Below are 16,922 nucleotides of genomic sequence, written 5' to 3' on the forward strand. Positions count from 1 at the left end.
ATGAGAGTTACAATATGTAGCCACTGATGCAGGCCAGATGTGATAAGAGAAAGGCTTTGAATATGACAATGTAGCCATCTTGATTAGCGTTGCATCTCCATATCAGTGACCTCTGCACAGATAAAGGATTATTCTTCATTGACGGAGCACGCAGAATCTTTCATCCTAAAGGTTGTAACCTTGAGTTATCGCATATGAAATATTAGGAAACTCTAATTAAAGTTTATGAAGAATTTTGGCACCTCGAGGGAAAAGGTATGATAGACAGGAGAGCAAAGAAATGACTACACGGTGAATATGAGAGGAAATAAAGGAAATTAACTGTGGGTTGGAGAGAGGGTAACACTTTAACTCATTTTATTTTAGGGCTGAGCTAAGTATGCCCTTCTACTTTTGCCATCTCATCTGCAGGCTGCAAAACCTGAATATTTTCTCAAGGGGGGCAGAGAAAACTGTGACTTGCAGCACCGGTGGTGGTGCTCCTCTCTCTCTCTCTCTCTCTCTCTCTCTCTCTCTCTCTCTCTCTCTCTCTGGGTGGGTGTGGGTGTGGGTGTGGGTGTGGGTGTGAGAGAGAATGAAGACTCTGGAATGAAGACTCCAGAGCAGGGATGGGTGAATCTGTCCAGTTTGGTTTCTCTCATTTTTCTACTATTATGTTCAGTTCTCCACATTTCCACATCAGTTTTCATTTTTTAAAAAAGCCTTTATGAAAATTCAGCAACACTTAAATGCAAATTTCTCCTAATATGTACATCTTTATACAGTAGGGCCCCGCTTACCGGCACTTTGCTTCCCGGCGTTCCGCTAATGTGGCGGCTTTGATTCCCCATTTTTAAAGCCAATTTTGCCCTTTTGCAGCATTTTGTGGCATTTTTGCGTCATTTTTGCATGATGCGCCCCATTATATTCAGTGGGGTTCCACTTTATGGCGATTTCCGCTTTATGGTGGGGGTCCAGAACGGAACCTGCCATATAAGCGGGGCCTGTCTGTATTGCACTTTTGCCTAATATACACATTTTTGCAAAGCAATTTCCCCTTAAAAATGCATTTCATAAAGCCCAGGACCCCAAAAGCTTCTGGAATGCCTCTCCCAATATGAGCATACCTGGACCCTTTGAGCTTCTTCTGATGCCCTTCTCCAGGTCCCCCCTCTGAGAAAGGCTTGTATGTTTGTGACAAAAGAGAGGTGCTTTTCAGTTGTGGCTCCCTGTCTGCAGAATGGCCTCTCCAGCAAGATCCACCTGATTCCTTCACTAACATCTTTATCCACCAGATAAAGACTAATTTTTCCCAGGCATTTGATAGACTGAGGGCACAATCCAACTTACCGTTCTGCTGGGCTGGGGGGAATTAGATGCCATGGACCCCTGGCTGAGCTGGCAGGCTCCCAGCACTGCTGGGCTCCACGGGACTCTGCTGGCAGCAGCTCTCTGCCACAGCTGAGCTGTGGTGGCACCACCAGGAGCCTGCCAGCAGTGCAGGAGATCCACCAGGAACAGCCAACCCAGTAGCCAGAGGGCCAGCAGAAGCCCCGGAAAAGGGCATGGGAGAGGCGGCATCATGGGGGGAACTTAGCAAGATCCTCCTCATGTTCGGAGCCCTCCCTGGGTCCCAATCTGCTAGCACAGTAAAAAATTACAATGGGCCTCTATGGGGACTGCTTACTCCCCGGGAGGCCAATTCACGAGAGCCAGAGCTTCCCGGCCAGCTCATGCGCATGGCTCTGAATGGAGAAGGCGTTCAGCTGGGCCGGTGGCTCCCCAGCAGGAAGAAGGTCCTGCGGGGCTTTCCACCAGCTCTTCCTCCTGTGCCAGCCCCCCTTCTGCCATCACCCCAGCATTTGGATTGTTCTACAATTGATTTGTTACTAGTGTGCTAGCAAAGCTTCTGTTTTGCTTTTCTTTTTATGATAAAATCTATTTATATTTATGATTTAAATGTACATTACTTGGAGACTTTTGGGTAACAAGCAACTAACAATTATTATTATTAGTATTATTAATACTACTACTACTACTACTAATATGCTATGTTCATGAGTATATGCATTTTTATGAACATTTTTCTTTAGTATATACATTTCTGTACACATCACTTGGCTGGGAAACTATACTGTATTGCAAAATTTGGGAAAGTGTGTATTTTGAAGGATGGTCTCACTTTTAACTGCAAACTGAATCAAACTTCTCCCCCATCTCTACTTGAGGACTTTTGATTTAAGATTATATTTATTGAATAACATAACTATCTTCAGTAAGCTGAACCAAACTTTAATAAAGGGGACAGGTGTGTCCTTCCTACTACCCTGGACAAAACGACCCTACCTGAGCTTTGTTGCCAAAAGGAGGAGACGTATAGGGGAGCCGTGAGGAAGGAGACCCATATCCATGAACCCCACCCACCATTGTCCAATGGTCAGCACCAATGGTCAGCAGAGTGCACAGTCCAGTTCTCAAGAACACCAAAGCAAGAAGTCTCCAAAGTAATGGGAGGTGGTTGGTGATTCCTCAGTGTGCTTACCAATGTTAGTCATCCAAATCCACTTACCTGTCCTGAGCTCCGTGGAGAACTGTTGGCAGGACTAGTCTGAGGAAGAGGAGGCCTGGGATCCTGGAGAGGGGCTCAGTGGTCTGGGAGTAATGGAATGTGATATCAGGAAGGGGCCAAGTGATCTGTCTATTGCTGGCTGCATCCCCAAGATGCTGGCTAACAAAGGGGTGGGGCCACCAGTCTCATCCCCAGTCCCACCTCCAGTGGCCATTTCCCCTCGAGATTGGCCTCCTGTGACTGCCCCCTCCAATGCAGGTGGTTGATGCCTGATGTGGAGCCAGGGGATAATCTTGCTGGGGTGCCTCCACCTCCATTGCCAAGGGTGAACCAGAGGTTGCACAGTTGTGAACAGACTGCACCTGTGAACCAGCCCACTTGTAGGAGTGTCCACTTGCTTGTCCAGTCCTGGAAGGAGAGTTAAGTCCTGTGCAAATAGTTATGCCCACCCCATCCTTCATAAGGGGGCTTCAGGGGGATGTGTCAAGTGCTGTGACAACATCTTCACTTGAGTAGACATGCTGCTTAGTGCCTTGTAGTGATAGTAGTCCTGTGTGAGCTAGGAAAGGGCTGTAGCTCAGTGGCAGAGCATCTGCCTTGCATGCAGAAGGGTCCCAGGTTCAATCCCCAATGGCATCTCCAGGTAGAGCTGGGAGAGAACCCAGCATAGAATCCTGGAGAGCAACTGCTAGTCAGTGTAGACAGTATTGAGCTAGATGGACCAGTGGTCTGACAGGAGTCTTGAGCCATGCTCCAGTCATGGACTAACTTGTAGATTAAAGCCACTGGCAACAACTGAGCTGAGAGTCTCACATCTGAGTCTGTTGGTAGATGCCAGGGCATTACCTGCCTGCATCAAATGCCAGCTGGAATCAAAACCAAACAGCCAATGAAACAGGCCCCAAGACAATCAGAAGATGAGGCAGTGTGTAGGTGAAAAGAGGTACACCAAGGCTCATGATAGGGCTGCCATTGATTATGTCCATCCCCCAAATTAATTATTCCAAAATAACTGTTGTTTTCTCTTGCTCATTTCACACACACCCAACCCCCTCAGTTTGCTGGAAACATTTCTGGGGTAACAGAGAGGCTCCACTATTTACCCCCCAAGTTTAAGTCCTTGGAGCAGGAAAACAACAGCAAAGTCAACATCAAATTTGGGATCACTCTTGTTTGAAATCATAGGTGCAGATTTGAGAAGATCGGAGCACTGTCTTTTGCCACACCTGGATTTTCTAGGTGTTAAGAATACTGAATATTCATTGCCAGGGCTACTCCTGACAGTCTCATGCCAGGAGTTGAATAGGAGTTTTGCTCCGTCAGCCAACAATGGAATTCCTGGGCTTCAAGCCTCTGCTGGCACTTTGCATTGCTTGCTTCACCCCTCCCTATGATTGCTCATGGCCTGTCCCTGTCCCTGGTAGCTTCCTCTCCCTGCCAGTAGTCAAAGCACTTCCAGTGCATAGCTTGACTAGGTATTGCATTTTTCTCTCCTACCCTTCTTCTAAGCACCTCTCCTTTTATCTCACAACAACTGTGTGTGTGTGTGTGTGTGTGTGTGTGTGTGTGTGTGTGTGTGTGTGTCTAGGCTTGCAAGACAACCCCAAGCCCATGTTCACTCAGCAAGCATTGTGTAGGAGTGATGATTTGAACCCAGACCTCCACACTGTCAGAGAGAGAGAGAGGGCAGAAAAGGCATCCACCCTGTGAAGATGCAGCCTCCTGGTAGGTCCTTCTTTTTCACAGTTTCTCCTTCTTCTCGCCCATGTTTCTGTCGCCTTCCTGCCTGATGCCCCACCAGAGCTTGGAAGATTACTTTTAAAAAGTAATAAATCACAGTTACAATGGACAAAAAAGTAGCTACCGTTACAATTACAATTGCTCTGAAAGTAACTGATTACTTCACTTTTACTCAAAAGTAATCACTACAATTACATTTTAGTTATTTTTTTAAAAAAAATTGCCTACAAGGTGCTGGCCTTGGCTGCTCCACATCTAAGGGCTCATCCAAATGGATATCCGGTTCGTCATCTGACAGTCCTCACTTTGCCTGTTTGTTTGCTCTTTCCCAATAAAAAAAATGCTTTTTTTGCGCCCACACACGCAGTGAGAGGACCCATACTTCTAGCTTTTCCCCAGCTCCGCCCATAACACTCCCCCTATCAGCCAATTGGTCCACAAAAATATGACATATGCTCCTCTTCCCCTTTGCAACAAAGCACAACAAGGCTCATGCGCTTGAATGTATGAGCGCGAAAGTTTGAATTTCGTGATGGTTTGGTAGTAGTGGCTGTAATGGAGTTCCTTATCGCTCACCACTCTGGAGCAGTGCCGGCCGGGGGAGTGTCTCCAGGTGCCCCTGACCATCCATGGGGATTGTGGGCAGTGCAAGGATCAGCGCTTGTAATCGCTGGGCGAATCCCCCTGTAGCCCTTGGGCTCATTCACTGCAGGGTTCAGCCCCGGACTGTTATGCAGCTCGGCGGCAGGAATGCTGCCCCTGAGGGAAGCAAATAGCCCCCCCATGGGTGGCCGCTCTTGGCTCGGGTAGGGAATGCTGGCAAACAGCCCCACGCGCTGCTGTGCCAATCTGCACTGAAGAGACCAGCACAGGCTTTGCGGTGTTCCCTCTGATAAAAGAAAAATGCAAACCACTTATATGTCTATAATTTCTGTATTTTTGTTTGTTTGTATTTGCGATATTTCGCAAAACCGACTGTATACTTTTCTACCTTTAACGTTTCTGGAGATACACTATTGCAATTCCACTTATTTCTCCAGAACATCAAGTAACGATTTGTCATGTCTAGGAAGGTAGACCACCAGTCTCTATGGTTGCGGGTGGCTGAGATGCTTTAACAAACCACTTATATGCTAATAATTCCTGTGGGTTTTTTGCTTGTATTTGCGATATTTCGCAAAACCGACTTTATGCTTTTCAGCTCAGCTGGGCTGCGGAGAACCTGCAGGCTGTGGTTGAAATTGACAAGACTCAAAGAGAGTAGCCTTGCAGGCAGGAAAGCAAAATTGACTAAGGGTGCGTGAGTGTCTGTAATCCAAGAGGAAAGCCTCTATTTCTCTTCTCCCCCCCTCTCCCTTGACTCTGGATGCCTGGAAGCAAAGACCAATACGTTCAAGAAGGGCATTTGATGTGGGGGGTGAGGGATGGGAGGTGGAGGTTAGGCAAAGATAAATATTTTCTCCCTTGAAAAAGTTTACAAACAACCACAATTGCAGATCTCACCCTGAGCAGCTGCCCAGTTTGCAGGCTGGCTAAAAGCAACTGTTGTTGCTTCTGCTGAAATGCGCTTTTTTGCATCTGTGCAGTAGAAGTTGCAGGGGGCCCCCCTAACACCACACCATTGCTCTGATAGGTTCCTTTTTCCCGGGCTTTCACCGGACATTCGCACACAGGCGCAACAGTGGAAATATGTGATTGGCTGAGAATGAGGGAAGGGATATGGGGAACTGCCCAAGAACCTCCCATCAAACGCCCACAGCTGTAAAGTCCGCAGTATTGCATCCGAGCGCCTGAAGGTACAGCAGATGATTCCCGGTTTAAAAAAGCAGATCACATGATTTGCGGTATTGCAGGAGTGGATTTAACAATGCAAAAATGCGCAAAAGTGCGCGGCATCATATGGACGACTGAAAAATAATGAAAACACAAAGCGATCATGTCAAACATTTTACAGTCACCTGGATGAGCCCTACATAGTCTAAAACAACATTAAAAATAAGAACATACACACAGAGAGTAGTAGAATAATTTTTTTATCTGTAAGATTAACAGAATGGCATAACAGAATCTCACATCCCCCCAACCCACCCCCAGCAGTGATGATACCCCAACACACATATAATTCACTTGAAATCAAATTTTACACTTGAAATGATCCTTTTACATTTTATGTCTCAAAAGAACAAGATGCTCAAATAGCATGTCAGACATGGAATGTATTTTTACAGATTACATTGCCACCAGTACTGAACAGGCATTCTACTGCAGTGCTTGAAGGCATGCCTGCATTGTGCTGCAAAAAACAACGCAACACCCCTTTCAACAAAAACAGATTTTGATACATATAGCAATCCCCTATCATCAAAGAAAAATGCAAATTTTAGTATTTTAGTAGTTGCCTTTGTAATTTTTTTGTCAACAGTATAACTTAGAGGTAACTTAATCCTGTACATATTGTTGCGTGCCTCCCGAATCTCCAAGCGGTGAGATTTCCGGGGTCCCTGCGCTCATCCAGGGTTTGGTTTCCTTTGGGAAGAAGGTCAGCAGAAACTGTGGTGTCTTTAAGAAATATGGTTTGTTTACACACATTCCAGCCGGGGTTTAGGATGGAGGGGTTCAAGGCATCAGCAGTCCAATATCCAGCTTTTCCATCTGGGTTGCAGGAGGCATCCTAAAACCATGGTGCAGAGGGATAGCCTCTCTGCCTGCCTCCAGCCTCAGCCATTTTCTAGACACTTCTAAAAACACTCAAAGCACAAGCTTCTGCTAGCCACCAGGAAGGGTGGGGGAAGGCTCTCCTGAAGAATTTCAATGACAAAAGGGTCTTCCTGGCCCATTCACCAGTTGCTGGGCAACAGATAGACCCATTAACTACCTGGCCACTCTATTATCTTAACAAAAGAAACTCCAGCAGAGCCAGCTCCTCACCTCAAGGCATAGGATTCCAAATCAGAGGCTGGAAAGGGGACCCACAGAGATCATCCATTCCAACCCCCACGCTCATAACAATACTTATTAGGAAGTAAGTTCCATTGAACTCATTGGGTAGACATGTATGCACAATTGAACTGTCAGAAGCAGAACTTAAGAGACATAACGTAGGTAAACAGAAAATGCACATATCAAAAGTAACCCACCAGCATAAATGTTATCCCTTATCCTGCAATTAAAAATGTAGTCTTGCACGGCATATAGTGAAACTATGGAATTTACTACCACAGGAAGCAGTGATGGGCACTGTGATGTTCCTATATTAATGTATATATGGTAAGTGTTGTTGTTTTAGAAGATACATGATAAGTGGAGTGAAAGAGGAGGGGTAGTGAATGGGCAGTAGAATGCGAGATGATTGGCTGAGTGTTTAAAATGGCTGAATGTATAAAAGGAAGAGTGAGAGTCGAATCGGGGGGGGAGAAGAGAACTGAGTGGATTGCTTGGTGGGGTTTAGAGAGTTGTTTACCAGGAGGGAGGTGGAGTTCGGATTAGTATTGAGTAAAACCATATGCTTATGTGCCTTAAGAAGAAATCTTGTTAATCTTGTTAGCTTTGTTATCTTTAATAAATACTTAATTTGGTTTACCAAAGGCCTGATCCTTGGCTGGGGTTTCACAGACCAGAAGGGAGGGTAAGGTAATGACCAAGGCTGAAGGGGAACTGTAACAAATGGTGGCAGCGGTGAAGAGAATAACAATACCAGTATTCAGAGTCTCTGGGAATACTAGTATTGGGACGTTACTGGTGGTTGCCTAGCAGGGGGATCTGTTGAAATTTGTGCTAGAGCGGATAGGTAAACCAGAAGAGAGTGCGGTCCAGACTGGTGGAGTCCCTGGTGGTGCCCAGAGACAGGCAGTAACCACGCGCAGGTAGGAACCTGAAAGGGAGAGCCAGGGAAGGACGCATCACACGTGTGGTCAGTAGCGGTGGGATACGAACAACAGAGAATCCAGATACAGTGGTGTGGCAAACAGAAATAACAAAACAAGATTTCTTGTGAGAGTGACTGGCAAAGAGTGTGTGGCAAAGAGTGAGTGAACTCAAACACCATGGCTGAATACATAAAAATGAAAAGAGAGGAGCTGGTGGAGAAGTGCATAATATTCAATTTACCTCATGAGGGTAAAGGGGTAGATGAATTGAGGGTAGCACTTATAGGATTTGCAACTGCCCAGCAAAAACAACCTGTCAGAGAAGAGACCCCAGAAGGATATTTAAGCAATCCCGCTTATATAGAGTACTTGAGAGAGAAGTTAAGATGGGAGGCTGAGGAAAAAGACAAGCAGAGAGAGTTGGAAGCTGAGAGATTGAGGATGGAAGCTGATGGGAAAGACAAGCAGAGGGAGTTGGAAACTGAGAAGTTGAAGATGGAAACTGAGAGAATGAGAATGGGGTTTGAGGAGAGGGAGAAGCAATGAACAGTGGATGCCGAATTACAAGTAGAAAAGTTAAAATTTGAAAGAGAGAAGTTTCATTCTGATGAAACAAGAAAGGACAGAGATGGAGCAAAAATAAAAATTACTCCAAAGGACTTTGCTGTCTATGAGCCTGGTCAAGATCCTCAAATTTACCTCAGCACCTTTGAAAAAGCAGCTCAGTTGTGGGGGCTACCTGAAGATAAATACATGCAGTATTTATCAAATCTGATTAAAGGGGAATTGGCTGAGGTATACCAATATATCCCCTCAGACAGGCCCGTCACCTATGCTGAATTCAAAGAAGCAGTGTTTAAAAGATTCAGACTGGGGCCTGATTATTTTAGAAAGCTTTTCAGAAATTGCCAGATACAGACAGGGAGGTCTTTTGTGGAACTGGGAGCAAAGTTGATGGATATATTTGGAAAGTGGATGAGTAGTGCCAAAGCTCAGTCTGTGGAGGAGGTGAAAAACCTCATGATATTGGATCAATTATACCATCAGTTACCACCAGAAATAAGGCTCCTGGTCAAAGACCGTTCCCCTACATCTGTGCAGGAGGCCGCAGAGATGGCGGATCACTTCGCCTCCAATAGAACTGGCTGGGTGGGGAAAACATCAAGAGAGTTTAAACCCAGACCATATAGTGCTGGCAGAAGGGATGTGGTACCACAGCGAGTGAGTCCTCCATTAAAATCTGAAGGGCACAGGACACCCCAGAGTGGATCTGTGTACCCTAAAAGTGAGGAGAAATTATGCTACAAATGTGGTAGACCGGGGCACCTACGTTTTCAATGTTAGGTTGCCAACCCCATTAGTAATCCTGCTCAGACAAGGACAATGAAAACAGAGCCCAAGGCTTTAGAAACAGCGAAAAAGGTTCAATTCAGCCAGATAAACTGGACAGAAGTAACAGACCTTGATTCAAGTCTGAGAGAGGAAGTGAGTGTACAAGGGGCAAATTATTGGGCATTGCTTGATACTGGTGCCACTCAGACATTACTGAGGCCAGATTTAATAAAATCTGAGGTAATATTACCTCAGGAAACTGTGACTATCCAAGGAGTGGGAGGTCAACCAGAAAGTTTGCCTGTGGCCCTGGTGGATATGACTTGGAGAGGCCGAGAGGGCCGATATAAAGTAGGCATTAATGCCCAGCAACAAGAACCAGTAATACTGGGAAGGGATGTAATGGGCACCCAAGGAAAGATCTATGTAGTGACCAGACAGCAACTTGGCAGAGAAAAAGAAGCCATATTAAGGGGGGCTGAAACAAACAGGGTGGAATCTGTTAACCAGCCTCAGGTCACCATAGCAACCACTAGCAGGCCTGCTGAAGGAGACAAATTGTATCAAGTGGTCTCTGGGAAAGAAGCAGAGCAATTCAGGGAAGAGCTGCATAAAGATATAAGTCTGAAGCAGATAAAGCAACAAGCGCTGACCCAACAGATTCCTTTCACTGACAAACTGAGGAATCAAGTTGTGTGTGAGAATGGGATTTTATATAGACTGTGGATGCCTGCTGAGAGAAAGGATGAATGTGAACCAGTGAAGCAATTGATAGTACCTAGCAAATACAGAACCAGATTGCTAGAGGTAGCCCACGATGTCCCATGTGCAGGACATCTGGGAATAAAAAAGACCAAGAGGAGATTGGCTGCACATTATTATTGGCCAAATATCTCCAAGGATGTAAAACAACATTGTCTATCTTGTGGAATATGCCAAAAGGTGGGGAAGAGTGGAGTAAAGACCAAGGCACCCTTAAAGCCCCTTCCTATAATTGGACAACCCTTTTATAGAGTGGGAATAGATTTGGTGGGCCCTTTTTCCAAACCCACAAGGCATGGCAAGAAATATCTAGTGGTGGTGGTGGATTTTGCCACCAGATACCCAGATGCAGAAGCACTGAGATCTGTAGAAGCCCCTGTAGTGGCAGAGGCTTTATTAAAAATCTTTATGAAGCTGGGTTTCCCTCATGAAGTGCTGACAGATCAAGGCAGTGTATTCATGGGAGAAGTGATGCAATGTATGTGGAAATGTTGTGGTCTAAAACATCTAAAGACTACTACTTACCATCCTGCCACTAATGGGTTAACAGAGAGATTCAATGGAGTTTTGAAGGGCATGATAAGAAGCTATGTTCAAGATCACCCACAAGACTGGGATGAACGGTTGGGATGCTTCTTATTTGTATACAGACAAGTCCCTCAGGAGTCAACAGGCTTCTCACCCTTTGAACTAATGTTTACTAGAAAAGTGAGGGGACCTTTGGAACTGCTAAAAAATTCATGGGAAGGAACTCTGGGAGAGTACAAAACTTCTGTAGTAGATTTTGTATTGGAATTCCGCAATAAATTAACATCAATGATGGAAGTAGTGAAAGAGAATTTGAGTCATGCACAGGAGAAGCAAAGTTACTGGTATGACAGAACAGCCAGAGAACGTGTGTATGATGTGGGAGATATGGTTATGGCGTTCATACCCAGGAAACATGACAAATTACAGGCTAACTAGGAAGGACCATATACCATCAGAGAAAGGCTTGACACAGTGACATATGTAATCACCACAGACCAATTAAACAAAAGCAAAGTGGTTCATGTAAATATGTTAAAGCCTTACCATACCAGGGATGCAAAGGTGTTGCAAGTTACCTTATTCCCTGAGGGAAGTGGGCCTGAACTTCCAGATTTGGTACAGGAAAGCAAAGACAAAGGAGGGGTAGATCAAGTGGAATGGTCAGAGGAGGTAGAGGAGGAAGTAAAAGAAGAGATTCTGAGAGTTTTGAAAACCTATAGGAATCTCTTTAGCAACAAACCTGGCCGAACCAGTATAGTTATACATTCCATTGATACTGGAGATCATGCCCCAATCAGATCTGTTCCGTACCGTGTGAATGGGAAAGTTTTGAATGAGATCAAAAAGGAGGTGGAAGATATGCTGGAATTAGGAGTGATCAGGGAATCCATCAGTCCCTGGGCCTCAAGTATTGTCCTGGTTCCGAAAAAAGATGGAACGACCAGGTTTTGCATTGATTATCGGCTAATCAATAAAATTACTGTCCCAGATGCGTATCCTATGCCTAGGGTAGACGCAATGTTAGAGTTATTGGGGGCAGCAACCATTACCTCTACACTAGATCTCTGTAAAGGATTTTGGCAAATGGAACTAGATGAGCAATCCAGAGCCAAAACTGCCTTCAGTACACCAGATGGGTTATATGAGTTTGTGACCTTACCCATGGGACTAAGGAACTCACCAAGTTCATTTCAGAGGCTAATCAATACTGTGTTGCGAGGCATGTCAGATTTTGCAGTGGCCTATATCGATGACGTAGCCATTTTTAGCAAGTCGGTGCCTGAGCATGTCCAACACCTGACAACAGTATTGGAGGCCTTAAGAAAAGCAGGCCTCACAATAAAAGCTAAGAAATGCCAGTTTGGACTAAAGGAAGTAATCTATTTAGGACATAAGGTGGGGAGTGGGAAAATCACCCCCTTATGGAGCAAGGTGGAGGCAATACAAGCGTGGCCGATCCCCTTAACCAAAAAACAAGTAAGGGCATTTCTGGGTGTGGCTGGATTTTATAGGAAGTTTGTGAGAAATTTTGGGGAAATAGGAACCCCCTTGCATGAATTAACAAAGAAGAAGTGTTCTGAGCGTGTGGTATGGACGGATGAATGTCAGAAGGCTTTTGATCTACTGAAGCAAGCCTGGTGCCAAGGACCCATATTAATAGCACCAGACTATGAGAAACCATTCATCGTGGCTACAGATGCGTCGGACCTCGCGCTGGGAGTAGTCTTGCTACAGGAGAGAGAAGGCACCAGACATCCTGTGGCGTACCTGAGTCGCAAGCTGACGCCGAGGGAGAAAAACTATTCGTCGGTCCAGAAGCAGTGCCTAGCGGTCGTGTGGGGACTGAACAAGTTGCGCCCATACGTGTGGGGACGAAGATTCACAGTGACTACGGATCATCGGGCCTTGTTATGGTTGCAGACTATGAAAAACCGTAACACTATGCTGCAGAGGTGGTCCTGGGCCCTACAGGACTATCAAGTGGACTTCCAGTTCATAAAAGGCAAGGACAATGTACTGGCCGATGGACTTTCCAGGCAAGTGGCTGGGACTGCAGTGATGTGACCAGACAGAGGAACAAAGAAAGACATTTTCCCCATAGAGACTTTTATTTGTTAACGCGACGTATAAATCCTGGAACAGGAATAATACTCTGCTGTTGTTTAAGGGGGGGAAATGTGATGTTCCTATATTAATGTATATATGGTAAGTGTTGTTGTTTTAGAAGATACATGGTAAGTGGAGTGAAAGAGGAGGGGGAGTGAATGGGCAGTAGAATGCGAGATGATTGGCTGAGTGTTTAAAATGGCTGAATGTATAAAAGGAAGAGTGAGAGTGGAATCTGGGGGGGAGAAGAGAAAGAGTGGATTGCTTGGTGGGGTTTGAGAGAGTTGTTTGCCAGGAGAGCGTGAAGAAGGAGGGAGGTGGAGTTCGGATTAGTATTGAGTAAAACCATATGCTTATGTGCCTTAAGAAGAAATCTTGTTAATCTTGTTAGCTTTGTTATCTGTAATAAATACTTAATTTGGTTTACCAAAGGCCTGATCCTTGGCTGGGGTTTCACAGACCAGAAGGGAGGGTAAGGTAATGACCAAGGCTGAAGGGGAACTGTAACAAATGGTGGCAGCGGTGAAGAGAATAACAATACCAGTATTCAGAGTCTCTGGGAATACTAGTATTGGGACGTTACTGGTGGTTGCCTAGCAGGGGGATCTGTTGAGATCTGTGCTAGAGCGGATAGGTAAACCATAAGAGAGTGCGGTCCGGACTGGTGGAGTCCCTGGTGGTGCCTAGAGACAGGCAGTAACCACGCGCAGGTAGGAACCTGACAGGGAGAGCCAGGGAAGGACGCATCACAGGCACCAACTTGGATGGCTTTAAAAGAGGATTAGACAAATTCATGGAGGATAAAGTTATCTGCGGCACCTAGCAACGATGGCTATGTTTTACTTCCACTGTCAGAGACAGTATGCTTCTAAATATCAGTTGCTGGAAGTACAAGTGAGGAGAGTGCTGCTCGTGCACTGAGGTCCTGCTTATGGGCTTCCCTTTAGGGCATCTGGTTGGCCACTGTGAGAACAGGATGCTAGGCTAGATGGGCTACTGGTTGGATCCAGCAGGCTCTTCTTATGTTCTTGGATGTATTGCAACAAACAACAAAAGTTACTTGTGGGGCCTTACAGATCAGGGATAGCCAACATGGTGCCCACCAGATGTTGTAGGACTACAATTTCCATCATACCTGATAATGGGTTATGTTGTCACAATGCTGAAGTTGGTTCCTAGTTCCCAGTTCCTTATTTGCTTGAAAGTTCAAAACACTAAAAGTCAAGAAAAGTTCACAGCTACAGCAACTCCACAGGAAAGTTAACATGTCTCTGAACCCTAAAATATATGTTGGGGTACCCCATATCATATATCGCTGTGATCTGGGGACTCTCCCTGTCAGGACTAACAACAAATTTATTCAATCAAAATTATCAGGCTTCTGAAATGCTCATAAAAGCATAATGATGTCATAAAATCAATGTAATACATGTCTACTCAGAGGTAAGCTTTACATTGGGTTCAATGGGACTTACTCCCAGGTAAGTGTGTACACAATACACACTTGCCTGTGCATAAGTACCATTAAACCCAATGGAACTTACTTCTGAGTAGACAAGTACTGGATTGCAGGTTAGTCCTTATATTACATGCATCAAATTTTACTTGCCTTAACCAGATTGACTAATCTTTGTACTATAAAGGGTCATATTTTCTCCCCACCCCCAAATGGGAGTAAGCTCCATTAAACATACAGAGGCTTACTTCTGAATAGACTTGTGTATATTGTACACAATATATTGTATAGTCAGCTATGCAATCATTTTTAACAAGTGCCTATACAAGTGCCTGTTTGAAACTCTTTGCATTTGCCATGGGGAGGAGGATTTGCACAAAAGAGCTTCCAGGGAATACCTTCCTCACAAGAAGGGAAGGGCAGGAAAGAAAACTGCAAGCAGCAGCTCTTTAGGACCCTGGCTGCTTGCTGCTGCAACTTCTGCCTGCCCCTCGCTCACCCATCTTTTGGATGGTGTCTGTCTCTGCTGGTAAGAGAGGAGAGGTGGGGAGGGAGGCAGAAGCCACCTCGAGCTTTGCGTGCCACACACACACACACACACACACACACACACATCATCGTCATCTCTCACCTCTGCAGCCAGTTCTTTTTTCTGCTGCCTCCTTGCCCTTTTCTCCCTCCACTCCTGTCCATTTTAAAACAATTGTTTTCTCCACCCTGTCTCACTTTCCACCTCCTCCCTCGTCGCCTCCTAAGCACCCACAAAGCACTAGAGAAGAGTGATGCTGCACAGAAGCCCAATTTGAAGCACATGATTTTTATCCACAAATCAGAGAACTAGAAGACTTCCCCTGCAGCCCCCCCGAAATGCCCAGTTACAGCACAAAAGTAATGAAGTTACTACTTGTTCTGTTACCAGCAAAATATGATGAAGTTACCCACTCGTTACTCAAAAAAGTAATAAATTACAAGTAACTAGTTATTTGTAACTAGTTACTTCCAAGCTCTGTGCCCCACTCCGAGAGCCCCAGATCACTCTAGGCCACCCAACCAGACCTGCGGCAAAGTTGACTCGACTGAAGCCTGAATTTCAGTTTGGACCTTGGGCAACTCTGGTGTACAGCCCGGTGACACACATACATGTAGCTCCCTGCAACAATGGGGGGGGGACAAAAATCTTGTTTTTAAAGGAAAGATGGAGAGCTTCTCTCTCTGGCCCCTGGGACTCTCCCCAGGCCAGAGCCCCACCCCAGCCATACCCCTACCAAACATGTTTTGCACCATCCTTGAGGGTTTTTGTCTGGCTGGAAAGTGTTCTCAGAAGTGGGCATGCCTCTTGCTTCCCTGGATGGAGAACAGGGAGGGGGGTGCGAGTGTCTGTAGAAACTCAGCTGCTGTACAAAGGTAAAATTCATATGTGTTGCTCTGCCCACTTTTGCCCCTGGCCCCGCCCACCACTGGCATGTGCCCCCGGAACATTGCACAGAAAGACATGTGGCTCTTGGGCTGGAAAAGCTTCCCGCCCCTGAAGCAGAGTATACACAGGCCTGAATAAAACAAAATTTAAAAATGGGTTTCCTTTGATAGGATGTAACAACAATTTCGCAATCCACAGATATTGGAGGGGAGCATGGAAAGAAGAAATAATAGAACAGGGTCACTGGTTTTGTGAATTTAAATCAGCTACTTAGTTTTCCATAGACAATAAATACTTCCAAAGACATGAATTTATTTATGGTATCACAGGCGTCTTTGACTGTTCACTAAGGGAACATTTATTGTCAAAACCAGGAAAGTATATAATCAGCAGGCTGAATGACAAATCATCTACTGACTGTGAAACTCCAAATGAATTAGGATCCTTTGCTGGATGCTTATAATAACTCACAGTAACAAATATGGATTAACTTTGACTGCACTCAGTATTGTCACTCTTGTACAGGCACTGATGTGACTCCCAGGGAATATCAGTATCTGCAAATGTAATGTGAGGATAAGGCAGCAGTAGCCTATGCACACATTGCAGTAAATCCCATTGACCACAGCAGGACTTACTTCCCAATAAAAATGCATACAGTCATGCCGTTGGTTTTCCTGGGATGCATCCAATGTTCTGCCAACTAGTCCAAGGGCTTTTGCACTATCTTGCCCTCCATCCCGCCCTTGACCCAGCCCCCCCAGTTAGGCCAACCAACCCTGGGCTAACCGGGGACCCCCTGCCCTGGATCTAGTCCTAAATGAGTTTGGGGGTTAAACTAAAGTTTAATTAGCTTTTTAAACATACTTTGGAAGTGGGCGGGGGAAAGAGACGTTAAGCCTCCAACTGAGAACAGGGGGTTTCAATTCTGCAACGTGCTCCTTACAAGCAGCTTTCCTGCAGGGAAGGTGGATTTGTGAAGAAGCAACCTGCAGGATCAAATCCTCTGCACATTAGCTGTTGAATGGAAGTATTGATCTGGCAGGGTGAGCGTTCAGGAATTGGGGCATCAGGCAGCACTGGGTGTGGAAAAAGGTCAGGCAGAAAAAGGAGAGGTTGGGTGGGAAGGGAGCACCTCATAGGCATCCACAGGCATCCACTACC

Source organism: Rhineura floridana, chromosome 14 (assembly GCF_030035675.1).
Source record: "Rhineura floridana isolate rRhiFlo1 chromosome 14, rRhiFlo1.hap2, whole genome shotgun sequence".
Taxonomy (NCBI): Eukaryota; Metazoa; Chordata; class Lepidosauria; order Squamata; family Rhineuridae; genus Rhineura; species Rhineura floridana.